Here is a 15,304-nt window from a genome sequence, read left to right on the forward strand (position 1 = left end):
GCCAAGTTTCAAGGCAATCCCATCATCCCCTGATTTTTGGGGAATTTATGAAAATCGGGCACCCCATTCACACCCCTTGGGATAGCTCCGTCAATTTGCATGTTAGAAACCTCAAACTCGGCACCAGGAGAGCTTATCCATGTGTCCACATGCACGCCAAGTTGCAAGCAAATCCCATCATCCCCTGATTTTTGGCGCGGCTTAAACTTTTTAACTCACCCCAAATCAAGTCCCATTCTACAACTACGTCAATTTGCACGTTAGAAACCTATCCTTTGGTCCCATGACAGCTTACCCATGTGTCCCCATGGACACCAAGTTTCAAGGCAATCCCATCATCCCCTGATGTTAGGGGAACTTTTGAAATTTGAACACTCCAGTATGTCAGGGATTTAAAGTTGCAATTGCAGACAGCTCAATGGGGCCAGTTCCAAGGCAATCCCAACATGCCACGAGATAACCCTAAATCTTCTGGCACATTTGAAAAAGGGATTATTGAATTTGATAAAGTCTAAGTGAGCGCAGGAAGGACTTCTCCCCTGAGTCAAAGCAAGACACATACACCATCGCTGCAAGGCGGGAAGGGGAGAATTATTATTATTATTATTATTTATTTATATAGCACCATCAATGGAAAGCAGGCAGGCAGCATGCATTGTAGTGCCGCAAGGATGGCTTGAGCACTAACGCATAGCAAACCAACCCATAAGTGGGCGCAAAGTGAGGCAAAGATGGCTGGTTGTTTCTTTCTAAGCCAGCAGTTACGCCTTGAGGGGCACAGAGGAGGACGATTGGGAGCAAACCAGGCACCAGGCGGGCAGAGAGGCAGGCAGAGTAGGCGAGGAGTCAGTCCTGGCAGATGCCCCACCACAGCAGCACCCCGGGGGAGGCGGGCAGGCAGGCAGGCAGGCTGCGGGCATTTCTGGGGGCACAAGGAAGTGATGGCTGGTTTCTAAGCCAGCATTGCAGTTAGTCACGCATTGCAAACGCAAACCATCCCAGCGAGTCGGTCACCGAGGAGGACAGGCTAGCAGAGGGGCAGGCAGAGTGACATGTCATAGATCTAGTATTGGGGAGGAGTCAGTCCCGGCAGATGCCCCAACACAGTAGCACCCTGGGTGGGCATTGGAAAACGCCATCTTGTGGGTCAATACTTCCCCCACCCCATGTCCTGCAGGGTTGCCTGCCTAACCCTTGTGGGGATGGGAGATGGAGAGCTTAGAGTGGCAGTGCCAGCAGCAGCCTTCGGCTTTCCCCTGGAACCAGTCGCCTTGCCCGCCTCTTTCCCCAGCAAGATCGCCTGGTGCTGCCTATGAAGATGCATCTTCATGCTGCTGGTTCCATAATGCCCTGTCGATGAACCCCTGCTTAGGCTGAGTTTGCAGTGGCGACAGACAGCAAAGCGGGGATCCGCTCCCAACTCAAAGTGGTCCCACACGATGCTTGTCTTTCGTTTCTGTGGTGACACCACCAATTGCCCGCCTGAGCTCTCTGGTGTTGCCACAGAAACAGGGGTGTGGGATGAGACTGGGGAGAGAGCCTCGGCCTGCTGCTGCTCCTCCTCAGCCCCCACATCCTGGAGGCCCACCGCCTCCTCCTCCTCCCCCCCCTCCACTGTGCTGAGGACCTCGTCTAGGTCCATCAGCGGGCTCGTGGGCTGAAAGGAGAATGAAGGAGTTGGGGATACTCCTCCTCCTCTAATGGCACTGCTGCCACGTGCCTCTTGCAAACGGGCACTTTTCCCATTCCCACCCTCAAAAAGAGAACGCCGGGCACAAGTTGCAGAAGAGAGTGGCTCTGCCTGCTGCTTGTCCTGCTTCTGTTTTGGAGCAGTCAGCCAAGGAGTTGCCCGTTTGAGTTTCACAGGAGGAGAGGAAGCCCTGCTGGCAGACTGAGCCTTGCTGCTTTCAGCACGCCTGCTTTCTCTTTTCATGATGACTAACAAAATATTAATACTACTAATACTATGTATAAGGTACTACTAAGAATATGTATAAGAAGAATATAATATGTTTAAATGTAGGGAAATGGGACAAGAACAATAAAATATACTACTACTAATATGTATGAGAATATACTACTAAGAATATCTACAAGAATATAATAATATGTTTTAGAATATTACTAATAAATGTAGGGAAATGGGACAAGAAATGGGACAACCACTACTATAAGAAGAACAAAATATGAATACTACTACTAATATGTATGAGAATGTATACTAATAGACTACTAAGACTATGTCAAAGAATATAATAATAATATGTTTAAGAATAGGGAAATGGTGTGCGTATGCTTTCCCCAAAATGCTCAATCTGTGGCTGCCTGTTGAACTTGACAAAAGCAGCCCACTCCGTCGAAGTTACACAGAGAAGAAAAAGAGAATCCAATTTTTTTGGTATATTTGGTATATAGAAGATAGAAGGAAACACAATCAGGATTTAAGAGAGGGGAGGGGGAAAAAGAACCAACCACTACTATAAGAAGAACAAAATATGAATACTAATATAATATGTATGAGAATATATACTAATGGACTATGTGAAAGAATATAATAAAATATGTTTAAGAATATAAATGTAGGGAAATGGGACAAAAAGTGTGTGTATGCTTTCAAAAGAAAGCTTTCACAAAAGCAGAACAGTCAGGCTTTAATACAGGGAAGGGGGGGGCAACCAACCCAACCACACACTCCAAAATTCAAAAATAAAGTTTATATTAAATCAAAGTAAGGGGAAAACACAGGGCAAACTAAGCTACAAGTCAGAAAGAAGCAAACAAACACACACACGCGCCAAACTAAACCTATATTAAATTAATCTATCTCCAAAGCAGGAGCACTAGCTAAGTAAGTGTTCCCTCCACGAACGCCAACCCACAAAGAGACACAAAACAGAAAGTTCTCAGGGTGGGTCTGCCTTAGTCCCCCCTCCAACGCTGGGATTGGAGGAGGATGCTTTCTGAGGAGATGAATTCTCATCAGGATTGGGAGTTGAATGTGCCTGTCATCGCTTCCAAAAAAATAATAATAATAAAAAAAAAAAACCCAAACCCCGATTTTTAAAAAAATATTGCACGTGAACCACAGCACGCAGAAAGTTGAGAGTGGTCTCAAAATGACCCCCATCCACGACTCTCTGTGCACAAGAATTTTCAGAACGATAGCTTAAACCCCCCCCCAGTTATCCCCGATTCTTTCCCTCAATGCAATCCTATGGGCGAAAAGCCGAAACGCCGTTTGAGCCCTGCGGTTGACCCGATTTTTAAAAAAATATTGCACGTGAACCACAGCACGCAGAAAGTTGAGAGTGGTCTCAAAATGACCCCCATCCACGACTCTCTGTGCACAAGAATTTTCAGAACGATAGCTTAAACCCCCCCCCAGTTATCCCCGATTCTTTCCCTCAATGCAATCCTATGGGCGAAAAGCCGAAACGCAGTTTGAGCCCCGCGGTTGACCCGATTTTTAAAAAAATATTGCACGTGAACCACAGCACGCAGAGAGGTGAGAGTGGTCTCAAAATGACCCCCATCCACGACTCTCTGTGCACAAGAATTTCCAGAACGATAGCTTCAAAAACAACGTAGTTATGCGCGATTATTTGCCGCAATGCAATCCTATGGCGAAATGTTTTCAAGATGGCGACCGGAGCGCTCCGACTGAACTCGGAGCTCCGAAAAATGGTCGCTTCTCTTCGCCTTGCTTCTAGGGGGTCCGCGGTCCGCTCCTACTCCGCCTCTGGGTAAGGCGGAGCAGGCCAATCCGCTACTGCTTCTACGCTCCTAATCGGAGCGGAGCACATCCCTAATGATTAATTCCATTGTTCTCAGTGTTTTCACATTGGATAGAAATGCAGGGGAATTTTTATTTATTTATTTATTTATTTATTACATTTATATACCGCTCCATAGCTGAAGCTTTCTGGATGATTTACAAAAGCTAAAAACAATAAACATTAAAAAGTATACAAAATTTAAAAATCATCAGAAACATAAAAACAACAGTATCCATTTAAAAAAACAACAGTTCTGGGGTCCGTTAAAAAACAAACTTACCGTATTTCTTCGATTGTGAGACGCACACTAATTTCAGTACCACCAACAACAACAAAAAACCCTAAGACACACCCACGATTCTAAGACGCACCCCATTTTTAGAGATGTTTATATGGGGGGAAAAGTGTGTCTTAGAATCGAAGAAATAGGGTAATGTTGTTAAATGGCCGGGAGAAGAGAAAAGTCTTGACCTGGCGCTTGAAAGATAACAGTGTTGGTGCCAGGCGAGCCTCATCGGGGAGATCATTCCACAGTCGGAATGATAACCTGGTCTCACAGTGCGGTAATGTTTTCAGAAACTACATGTGTTGCTTACATTTGATTGCTGAAAAGTCTTTCCTGCTTGGAATTTCAAAATGATGAGCCTGCCTGCTCCAGACAAGAAAGAAGAGGTTATGCAAGCAAAATGCAATGCCTGTCAACAATTGTGTTTGTTGTGAGATTGCAAATGCTGTAGACAGGCTGGCTATAAATGCAAATGCTATCCATGGTCTAAATATAGCGCACCGCTGGTATTTTCTGGTGTGTCGCTAAAAATACTTCTATGCTTGGCAAAACCCAAGCAAATGGACTGAAAGGATGACGGATCCGGAAGCAATTTATTTAGGGCATGGAATGTGCTGAAGTTCATGGGGGTCTCGGATAAACTCTTCTGATGTAGTTCAACTATGCCCCTTGGAACGTCTGGAAAGTTGGTGCCCTTATCTCATTTCTTATCCTCCAAAATGTGAGCTAATGTGGATAGGATACATTTCTGGTGAATTAAGGACATAATGCATAGAGGTACTAAGCCTATGTACACTAGTTGCTGGGGAATGTGGTCGGTGCTGCTGCTGCACTCATGTCCTGATGAGTTTCCCATTGACAGTTGGGAGCGTTCTTCACGGCACTGAGTTGGCACCGCTGGTGTGGGGTGGCAGCAAGTTATTTACATGGAGTGAGGAGCACAGGCTTTCTGGGGGGGGGCTCCCCCTCCTGCAGCTTCCAGCGACCAATGAGAGGTCACCTTCTGCCTGGGAACACCGCCAGTGCAGACGGGGAAGAGCCGTGCTGACCTCGCTCAGGCAGGAAAATCGGGGGTCTTTGGCTCTTTGCCCCGGGGTGGCTCTAAAACAGCGGTTGAGTCACATAACCTGGGGCTTCCCAGAGGATATAGACAGCCCCCTGGTTGTCCACTGTGTGAACTGAATGCTGGGCTAGATGGATCTTTGGCCTGATCCAGCATGGCTCTTCATATATTCTTAATTCATTGGGAACTTCTCCTATCCAAACCCTTTGAAATTAATGAGAGCTCTGCAAGAGTCTTAGGACCACTCCATTTCTAACGAACAGAATTAACAACTGAGAGCCCCATCCCATCTAGGTCGAAACGCGCGGCTCCCGTCCCTTCTCTGTCGCTCTGACGTCGCTTCCTGAAAACAGCAACTGGAGAGCAGTAACCGGACTTTCTCTGGGGGGCGTTTGCGGTGCAAGGAAAGGCCAGAATGGGCAGAAGACACGTGAGAGACAGACGACGTCATGTGAGCAATCCGTGAATGCCCAGTAACGAGCGTGCAGTAAAATGCTTGTCGGATGGAGCTCTAATTCTCTCTCATGGATCACATTGGTCAGCCTCCTTTAATGGTACCCATGCTCCACTGCCTGAGGTGGTTTTCCTGCCTTAATTTGTGGTAGGGCTACTTCTGCTTAGAAAACACTGTGAGTCTGGGTAAGATATTGACCGGAACGCTATGAATGTGGACGTTTGGTATCTTCAAGTGGCAACAATGGCCAAAGATGCTATTTAGGGAAGGCAGAGGGGACTCCCCTACCATTACCACCTCTTTCTTTTTTGTTTCGGAACCACATATATTCATCAGGGTAATTTATATCGCAGATACACAGCTCCACTTACTTTTCCTTGTCGCTGCAGCTCAGTTGATCCGACTGCCATTAGCAAGGCTATTCCAGTGATCCAGATTGGGGGGGTCACTGGAGCAGTGGGAGGTTTTCTTCAGCGCTGAGCAGGGAAACGCCATTCTTATCTCTGGTCAGTGAGATAAGGCGATTTAAAGGCATTTATACTTTAAATACTCTGCTCTTTGTACACCTTTAAAAGGTAATGCGTATTTAAACTAGAAGGGGTGGCAATCAGAAACATTCATAAAATTGCTCTGTGTTTTGCCTGCCTGAATGCTGTTGCACTGGGGCTTACTTCTGAAGAGACAATGCATAAGATCAAGCCAAACTGGTAAGAAAGACCTTTATGCATGTGTGTATGCATGGGCGGGCGGGCCTTAGGGCCGAAAAAGTTGTGCACCCTGACCTGTTAGGAGATACATCAAAAAGTGAACAACAAAAATGCTCCCAAGTTTGCTTTTTTAAAAAACCCTTTAATCTTGATTATAATTAAGAGTGGTTCCCCCCTACAGAAATGTCTCCACCCCCCCTCAATGCTTTAAATGGCACTCCTAATAACGCCCCATCCCTCTTAATTTTCCCCCACTCTCCTGCTTGCTTCAAAAATAAATAGCCCCTCTCCTCCTAAATTAGCTAATTAATGCTGCATTTGGCCTTTCAGACGGTATGGAAAGGCAAGGCTCTTAAGTGTTGCTATAGTACCATCGAATTGCTGTTTGACTTTTTGTAGCCTCTCAACTTGAACTGACATTATAGCCCACTTAGCGTTGCTCTCTCCGTCGGCAGCCTCGGCTCTGTTTCCGCAGCAGCAGCTTCGGGATGAAAAGGCTCCATGTTTACATTTTAGACTCCTATAATCGGCCTAGGTTGTCCACTTTGACATCTTTTGGTAATGGCGCTCCCCAGCTGCCTAGCAGAGGGAGTTCTGAGCAAACATTGGGGAGACGCTTTAATAGGTGCCGCTGAAGTCAAAAGCCAGGCTGAGGGTCGGACGGTTTAAGATTTGGCTCTATGACCGATCAGACATATGGTGCCAGATCTTTTCCTTTCAGCTGCTGATCACACTTTTTATTCTCCATAGGGAACACGCTGAAAGCATGAAAAAAGAACAGTAGTGTCAAGGTGGACATCTAGTATTGTAGTAGTATCTCGACTTGTTCATATAATGTTCACAGATGTCATGACCTCTGGCTGATTGGTTTCTGTGGCTGAGTAGAAAGTTTGGGAAATCACAGGACGGTGTATATCCTCTTCTAAGCGGGGAGGGTGTGTGGAATATGTGCACAGGAAATCAAAATTCTATGCCAAACAAAGCTGGATTCTGCTGTGTGCGCTATACGTTAAGCAAATGTGTCACATTTCTTCTATTTTGCACACTTGAGTCTGTGATTTTAGTGGAGCCTTGATTCCACTCCTTTATATTTGGTGCTAAGAAATCGTAGGCTGTACTTAGCTGGGAATAAGTCCTATTGAACTCAACGGAATGTACTTCTGAGTAGGTTGTGCTGCGTAAAAGCCATCCCTCTGCTTTCTGAGATTTCAGCCTTCATAGCCCACGTTTCAAGCATATTTTTTTTACCATCATAAGGGATAGGAATGTGTTTTTTAATTTATTTTTAGAGAAAGCAAAGAATCTCAGGAGGCTGAATTCTGCTCCCAATATCACATTCTGCTCTCCCTCACCTTTCCCCCCCCTCACTCCTGTGGCATCCATGTGATACGTATGTTCTGAATCAGGTGGCCACTTACACATTGCAAGAAAGGCAGAAATGTGTCACCACCAACAAAAAAAGGCACAGATGTACATGGAATTTGTATATGCACATTTATGTCTAGATTCCAATTTAGAAATCACTATCATTTAAAAAGAAATACAATACATCTCACCTTAGAGGGGAAGGCTGACCAGGTGACCTATGTGCCTGCTGAGTCAGCTGTCCAGGTGCTAACTGTTCATGGACCCTGCTGGTTGTCTCTTCTGATGGCTCTTTATCTTTAAACTGGAGTTGGACTAGAGAGCCCTTCAGATGTAGGATGCATGCAAATAGAGGATTGGCGTCTGTAAAATAGGACACATGGCCAACGTAGTTCTGAGGCTGTGGCTGGTGAAGAACATGATAGTTTGTCTCCTGACAGGATTGGGCCATTTGCAGCACAGTGTCCTATTCTGCACACAGTCTTCCTATATGTAAGGATTGGTCCATATTCTCAATCATCCACATATGCTTTGAGAATAACAAGGCAAGAGCTGACTTCTGGAATATGGATTATCCTCTCAGACTTTGTGATTTGGGGCTTGGTCCTGATGAGGCTAAATATGGCCCTGGCCAAAAGGATTTGTCTGTAGTTATTTTGCCGTTGATTTCAGCTGGGCCCTAATTGATTTGGAGAAGGTGGCGAGTAGATGTTGCAAGGTCTAAATCATGAAGACCTTGGCACTGTGGCTGCTACAGTAAGGCCAAGGAAATAGTGGGTCAGTTTGTGTTTCTTTTACTTTTGCCAGAAAAGTAAGGAGCAAGATCATTCCTTTTCCCCTCCCACCCTCACATCAGCCATTGTTCTTTTTAAAGCTATACACTTAAACGAAATATACGAGTTTTGTTGGGGTTTACCCCAAGACCAACCAGAAAGCATAGGCTCTTATCCCCACACTATGCCCAGCTACCAGAATATTTTAAGAAAAGACAATTGCAGAAATGTTCTACTTCCCTCCACTGAATGGATGTGGACCGGGCCCATTCCTAGGATTTTCTGGTGGTAGGATAATATGATTATATCCAAGTCTTGTGTCTATTCTTACAACTGCATTAAAAGAACAGAGTTCAGCATTTTGATAACCAGATGCCATTTAAAACAAGTGAAGCATTTCTCTGTAAGCTTTTGTATAACCTATAGGTTCTTGCTTTAATGGTCTTCTTCAATGACTGCCCTGTGTTGCAGGAATTTGTGAGGCCCCTCACCTGCTTACATGGTGGCTGGGCAGCGGGGGGGGGGGAGAGGGAATTCGTTATTTTAGCTTGTGAAGTAGAAACAAGTTCTAATTCTGCAACAAGGAACAGCCTTGTGGGCTCCAAGGTGTATGTGTGTGATGCTTTTCAAGATGGGGGCAACTGATATTCCATGTCAGCTCCAGGATTTTGGATCCTCAGGCAAGCCACTTTGAGTGGGCCTACCTGAATGGCAAAAATCAAGGTGTCCAGAGTTATCTATGGCTGCCTCTGATCATCTTGGTTACTCTGTGCAAAACTAGTGGTAGTGGTCCCTTTACTGCAGGGATGGGGAACCTCTGCATTGCAGGCCAAATTTGGCCCACTGGGTGCCTCATTTGGCTCATGGAGGCCTCTGGCATGCCCCTTCCCTTTGGGCTGGGCCCCGCCCACTGTGGGCATGCAGCCCCTGACATACTTATCTGGAGCCATTTTAGCCCTCTGGCCAAAAGAGATTTCCCCATCCCTGCTTTACTGGTTGTGAGGCATTGCGGAATGGGGCCATCTAATCCTTGCTATTCCAACGCATATGTATGTTGGTAAATAAACAGATACAGCAAAAGTCCAGAAATCTCTCCCCTGCAGCAGCTCCTTACCGCTTAGGAGAGTGAGGCATGTGTGCGAGACAGCCTTCTGCTTTTGCTGGCTCTGTCGTAATGAAGCTTCAAGGATAAACAAGGGCCTAAGAATCTGGTCTCCCCTTATAAGAAATCGTTTCAATTTGAATGACTGATTCAAACAATGGGAGAAATGGCCGTGGCTGAAGGCTTGTAAGCATGTGCGCTTTCTCTGCCTCATGCTCCATCTCTCGGCCACCCCCCACCCATACATGTATCATCCTCGTGTAGTTCAGCTCCAAGCAGATGATTTGTGTCCATTGCAAAATTGGTGATGGTGACCATGTGTGTGAATGGATAATGAGTTCCAGCGATAAGGCCTTTGACTGTATTTTTTACTCTACCAAGGTTCTTAACAAATAATCTTTCCGCAATGCGAGCTGTCCTTATCAGGCGAAGGCAGATTGTCTGAAATCCTTATCTCTCTGGACCAGTTAGCTGGAGTGATCCCCATTTCAGGATGAATAGGGAATGAAGAGCCAAACAGAAACCCTCGTCCTCTTCCAGCCCCTCCTTTTCTCTCACTCTTTCTCTCCCCTCACCACCCGCCCCTCTCCGAATCCCCTAGCGATTGATGCCATTTACTGGCCATGAGTTGAATGGGGATTCTGGTTCCTCAACTCAGTCCTATAACACAAGGGCTGCCTGACTGTTTCTAACTAGCCAGCTAGATGGAATGAGGCAGGGTAAAAAAATAAGGCAACTATATTCACATGCATATGGAGAGAGAGACAGGCAGACAGACAGACAATCTTTGGAGGGATCTTCAAATTAATTTCACAATCAAAAATTCTCCAAATTCCTCTTTAGACTAGAGACAGGAGTTGTTTCTTTTAAAGAGAGGTTTTCCTTTCTGTGGTGACACGCCTTTTGTCTCACCAGTGTCTCTGGTTAGGCCCAGGTCTTTTCGTGAGGTGATTTTGGGTGCCGTGACAGGACTGCAAATTGTTGTTTAGTTTATTTTTAGTAGAATTTTATGCCCAGGGAGAGGCGTTTGTGGGATTTCAGGTACCAAAATAACTTGATAGGACTTGAGTATTATGCACATTGACTGCAAGGGTTAGTGGGGGCTCTATTTGCTACTCCGCTTCTGACAGCAAAATATCTTGGCCTGACACTGCTAAACCTCTGTTTAGCAGATGCAAAAGTGGGATACATATAGACCTCATAAGTAGTGGTCCCTCCTATTAAAACCTTATTTTTTAAAAAGTCTTTTTTTTTAATTTTATTTTTAAGGGCCACAGACATTAGTTAATTAACTTATGTTGGTTCTGGTAAGTATCAGAGAACGGAAAAGCAAATATTAAAATTGACCTTCTGTGTGGTGCCTAGAGCTTTTTTTTTACTGTTAACTTCTTTCCTGCTTCCTCCAATGTTGCCAAAAAGGCACCTTTACTGAAATATTGGCAGCATGCACATTTATTTAAATTTGAATACGTACAGCCCTAATTGTTGGTGTATCCCATACATTTGTGTGCTTGGTTGTATATCATTCATACATTTCCTGTTTGCTAGTTTATTGCCATACGACATTTCACTGTGGTCCAGTTCACACAGAAAGACGGGGTGAGAACCCTCCAGGACCGATCTGCTCTGACAGCTGCTTCAAATGCACTTGGAGAGGCCCCTTAGACCCATTGCACCAGGTCCCCCACTCACCCATTTGCTGAGCCTTTGGTAGCACATGTTCTGGTATGTTTTTTGCAGCGGTGACTAGCAGAGAAAGACAAGGATGTCACAGCAAAAGGGAAGTCGCAGCAACTTCTTTATTTCTGTCTGCTGCTGTCAGGTCCCTTTGGAAGGTGAGCGGTTGATGAGCAAGCAGGTGAGGATCAGGCAGAGTGAGGGCTGAAAGGGGTCTCTCTCTACAGGCTGCTCTAGCAGCTGTCACAGCTGATAGCTGCTACAGTCACCTGGAGGCCTCTCACCTTGGGAAGGCTTGTTCATGGGATGCTGTGTGACCCAGCCATATGCTCACATTAATTGCGATAAACTTACAGTGTTGATTATGCAAATGTGACTTGCAAGTTTTAAGGGCCGTGAAATATGACAAACGAAGCCACTACTTATAAAATATATGAATACCATGGTGTTGCTCCTGAAATGTAAGGAAATTAAATGTGAACGGGAGGGAAATTAATTCTCAACCAGGATTTAGGGATTTGTGTGTTTGTGTGCATTTACATTTATATCCTGCCTTTTCTCCAAGGAGCTTTTGGGTGAGATTTTACCCTTGCAAGAATCCTGTGATGTAGGTTGGGATGAGAAATAACGGGCCAGTTCAGACAACACACTAAGCCCTGGTTAGGCTGCTAACCCTTTTGCAGTGTTTAAACCATGGTTAGGAATGATTCATGTGATATGCTAAGTCATGGTTCACATGACATACTAAGTCATAATTTTTAGCTCAAAATGTTTAACCACAGCGGCTTAGCGTGTCATCTGAACAGGGTCATCAACTTGCCCCAAGGCCACCTGGACTTCTTCATAGCCAAGCCATCATTTCAAACCCTGTTTCCCAGCTCCAAGTACAAAACCCAATCTTAAACTGAGATTAATAGGTGACTTATTTATATTAGGGTACTTCTACACAGAAATTCGTTTAGGCTGGTGTAATGGAGGTTTGCAACGTTTACCTTAGCTCTGTTGATAAAAACAATCTACAAAACGCCCCTGTTTGGCTGATACCCTTTGAAATTCTCACCATTTGGCCTGCAGCTGAATGTGCTTCTTGGCACGGCAGCCTCGGCTCCTTGTGCTTTTTGTGTGGTGTGAGGATGCAACGGCTGTTGTTTGCAGGCTTTCATAGGTTGAGAATTTATGGTGAGAAAAATACCTGCTGTTCAAGTGAATCTTTTCTTTATCTGTGATGGGTTTTGTGCAGACTTCAACTAAATCAGAGGTAGGAGGGCAGGCGATGAAAGACATCTGAGAGCTTCCCCAGAAAACACATAATATACCTTCCAACACCATTTATTGAACAGCAACAGGGACTTTCTTTCTTTCTTACAAGTTCCAGTTGCTAACATTTAGCCAAAAAAAAAAAGGGGGGGGGGAATGCGCTTAATACTGGAGCATATCATCCATCTGTAGTATGATACCTGAACAGTAGGGTCCTAACCGGGCACCGTGTCAGGGGGGCCCAACCTAGGTGGGTAGGTGCCGAGGTCCAAGAGACTCAAAAGTGCCCATCCCTGTCCCGGAGTCAACTGCAGCAGCTGCTGCCGCCATCTTCCTCACTTGGCCACTCATCCGGCGAAAGGAAATGCCAGAAAAAGGAAGCACCTGCAGCACCCCATTCTTTTCTTTTTTTAAGTTACATTTTGAGCAGCAGTGACTTGAATCAATCAGACGCTGCCTTTAGGGGGACAGGGCCAATGGGAGCACAGGATGGTCTTTATGTCACTCCTGTGCCCTCATTGGCTGTGTCCCGCACCCACCAAGATTGGCTCAGATTGCTGCTACTCAAAATGGAACAAAATGTTTTAAAATCACTTTGCCAGTGGGTCAGCTGAAGGAGGAGGAGGAGCTGCCACAGAAGAAGCCTCCTGCCCATCCTTCAGCAGCAAGGGGTGGTAGCCGGCCGTAGAGGGCCCGTTGGCAGCACTATGCCAAGGGCCCATTGGGCTCTGGCACCAGTCCTGGTCCAACTTTATATAGCTATTTTTTTTTTAATGTAGTACTCAATCCAAAGTTTATTGTACTAGCCAAAGGCCATGATGACACATACATCAAAAGAAAGCATCCATACATATGCACAGTAATACAACTACCTCGAAAATAAACAGATAACTTGAAGTTTACCATAACTAAAATACAAATCTGGAGGGTTTTTTTAGGAATGCTTTTGGTATGGGCTTGTTTACATTTTCTGCTGGACTGAGTGGGTGGTAGTTTTTAGCTTGTTATAATATATAGCAGTGGTTTTGTGTTGGTGTCATCTGTTTTAGGGCTTTTTTTTTTAAAGTGATTTCTAATTGGTTAAAGTTTATTTTTAATTTTTCACCAAACAGCCCCTAATGTGGTATGTTGTTGTTTATTCGTTCAGTCGCTTCCGACTCTTCGTGACTTCATGGACCAGCCCACGCCAGAGCTTTCTGTCGGCTGTCGCCACCCCTAGCTCCCCCAAGGTCAAGTCTGTCACCTCCAGAATATCATCCATCCATCTTGCCCTTGGTCGGCCCCTCTTCCTTTTGCCTTCCTCTTTCCCTAGCATCAGCCTCTTCTCCAGGGTATCCTGTCTTCTCATTATGTGGCCAAAGTACTTCAGTTTTGCCTTTAATACCATTCCCTCAAGTGAGCAGTCTGGCTTTATTTCCTGGAGTATGGACTGGTTTGATTTTATTGCAGTCCAAGGCACTCTCAGAATTTTCCTCCAACACCACAGTTCAAAAGCATCTATCTTCCTTCGCTCAGCTTTCCTTATGGTTCAGCTCTCGCAGCCATAGGTTACTACAGGGAATACCATTGCTTTAACTATGCGGACCTTTGTTGTCAGTGTGGTGTCTCTGCTCTTAACTATTTTATCAAGATTTGTCATTGCTCTCCTCCCAAGAAGTAAACATCTTCTGATTTCCTGGCTGCAGTCAGCGTCTGCAGTAATCTTTGCGCCCAGAAATACAAAGTCTGTCACTGCCTCCACGTTTTCTCCCTCTATTTGCCAGTTATCAATCAAGCTGGTTGCCATAATCTTGGTTTTTTTGAGGTTTAACTGCAACCCAGCTTTTGCACTTTCTTCTTTCACCTTTGTCATAAGGCTCCCTCAGCTCCTCCTCGCTTTCAGCCATCAAAGTGGTGTCATCTGCATATCTGAGATTGTTAATGTTTCTTCCTGCGATTTTAACTCCAGCCTTAGATTCATCCAGCCCAGCACGTCGCATGATGTGTTCTGCATACAAGTTGAATAGGTAAGGTGAGAGTATACAACCCTGCCGTACTCCTTTCCCAATCTTAAACCAGTCCGTTGTTCCGTGGTCTGTTCTTACCGTTGCTACTTGTTCGTTATACAGATTCCTCAGGAGGCAGACAAGATGACTTGGTATCCCCATACCACCAAGAACTTGCCACAGTTTGTTATGATCCACACAGTCAAAGGCTTTAGAATAGTCAATAAAACAGAAATAGATGTTTTTCTGGAACTCCCTGGCTTTCTCCATTATCCAGCGGATATTGGCAATTTGGTCTCTAGTTCCTCTGCCTTTTCTAAACCCAGCTTGTACATCTGGCAATTCTCGCTCCATGAATTGCTGGAGTCTACCTTGCAGGATCTTGAGCATTACCTTGCTGGCATGTGAAATAAGTGCCACTGTCCGATAGTTTGAACATTCTTTAGTGTTTCCCTTTTTTAGTATGGGGATATAAGTTGATTTTTTCCAGTCTGATGGCCATTCTTGTGTTTTCCAAATTTGCTGGCATATGGCATGCATCACCTTGACAGCATCATCTTGCAATATTTTAAACAGTTCAGCTGGGATACCGTCATCTCCTGCTGCCTTGTTATTAGCAATGCTTCTTAAGGCCCATTCAACCTCACTCTTCAGGATGTCTGGCTCTAACTCATTGACCACAACGTCTGAGCTTTAAAAAGTACAAATTGGGGGGGGGGGGGCGAACACTATTACAATAAATTAGCACAAATGCAAAGCAACAAAATCTAGAACAGTAGCTTAAAATATCAGGAGATATACAATATTACAAGAATGGAAGAAGAACACAATTTTTCTTGTCTTGTTTGATTCTGTAAAC

This window comes from Elgaria multicarinata, chromosome 6 (genome assembly GCF_023053635.1).
Source record: "Elgaria multicarinata webbii isolate HBS135686 ecotype San Diego chromosome 6, rElgMul1.1.pri, whole genome shotgun sequence".
Classification (NCBI taxonomy): domain Eukaryota; kingdom Metazoa; phylum Chordata; class Lepidosauria; order Squamata; family Anguidae; genus Elgaria; species Elgaria multicarinata.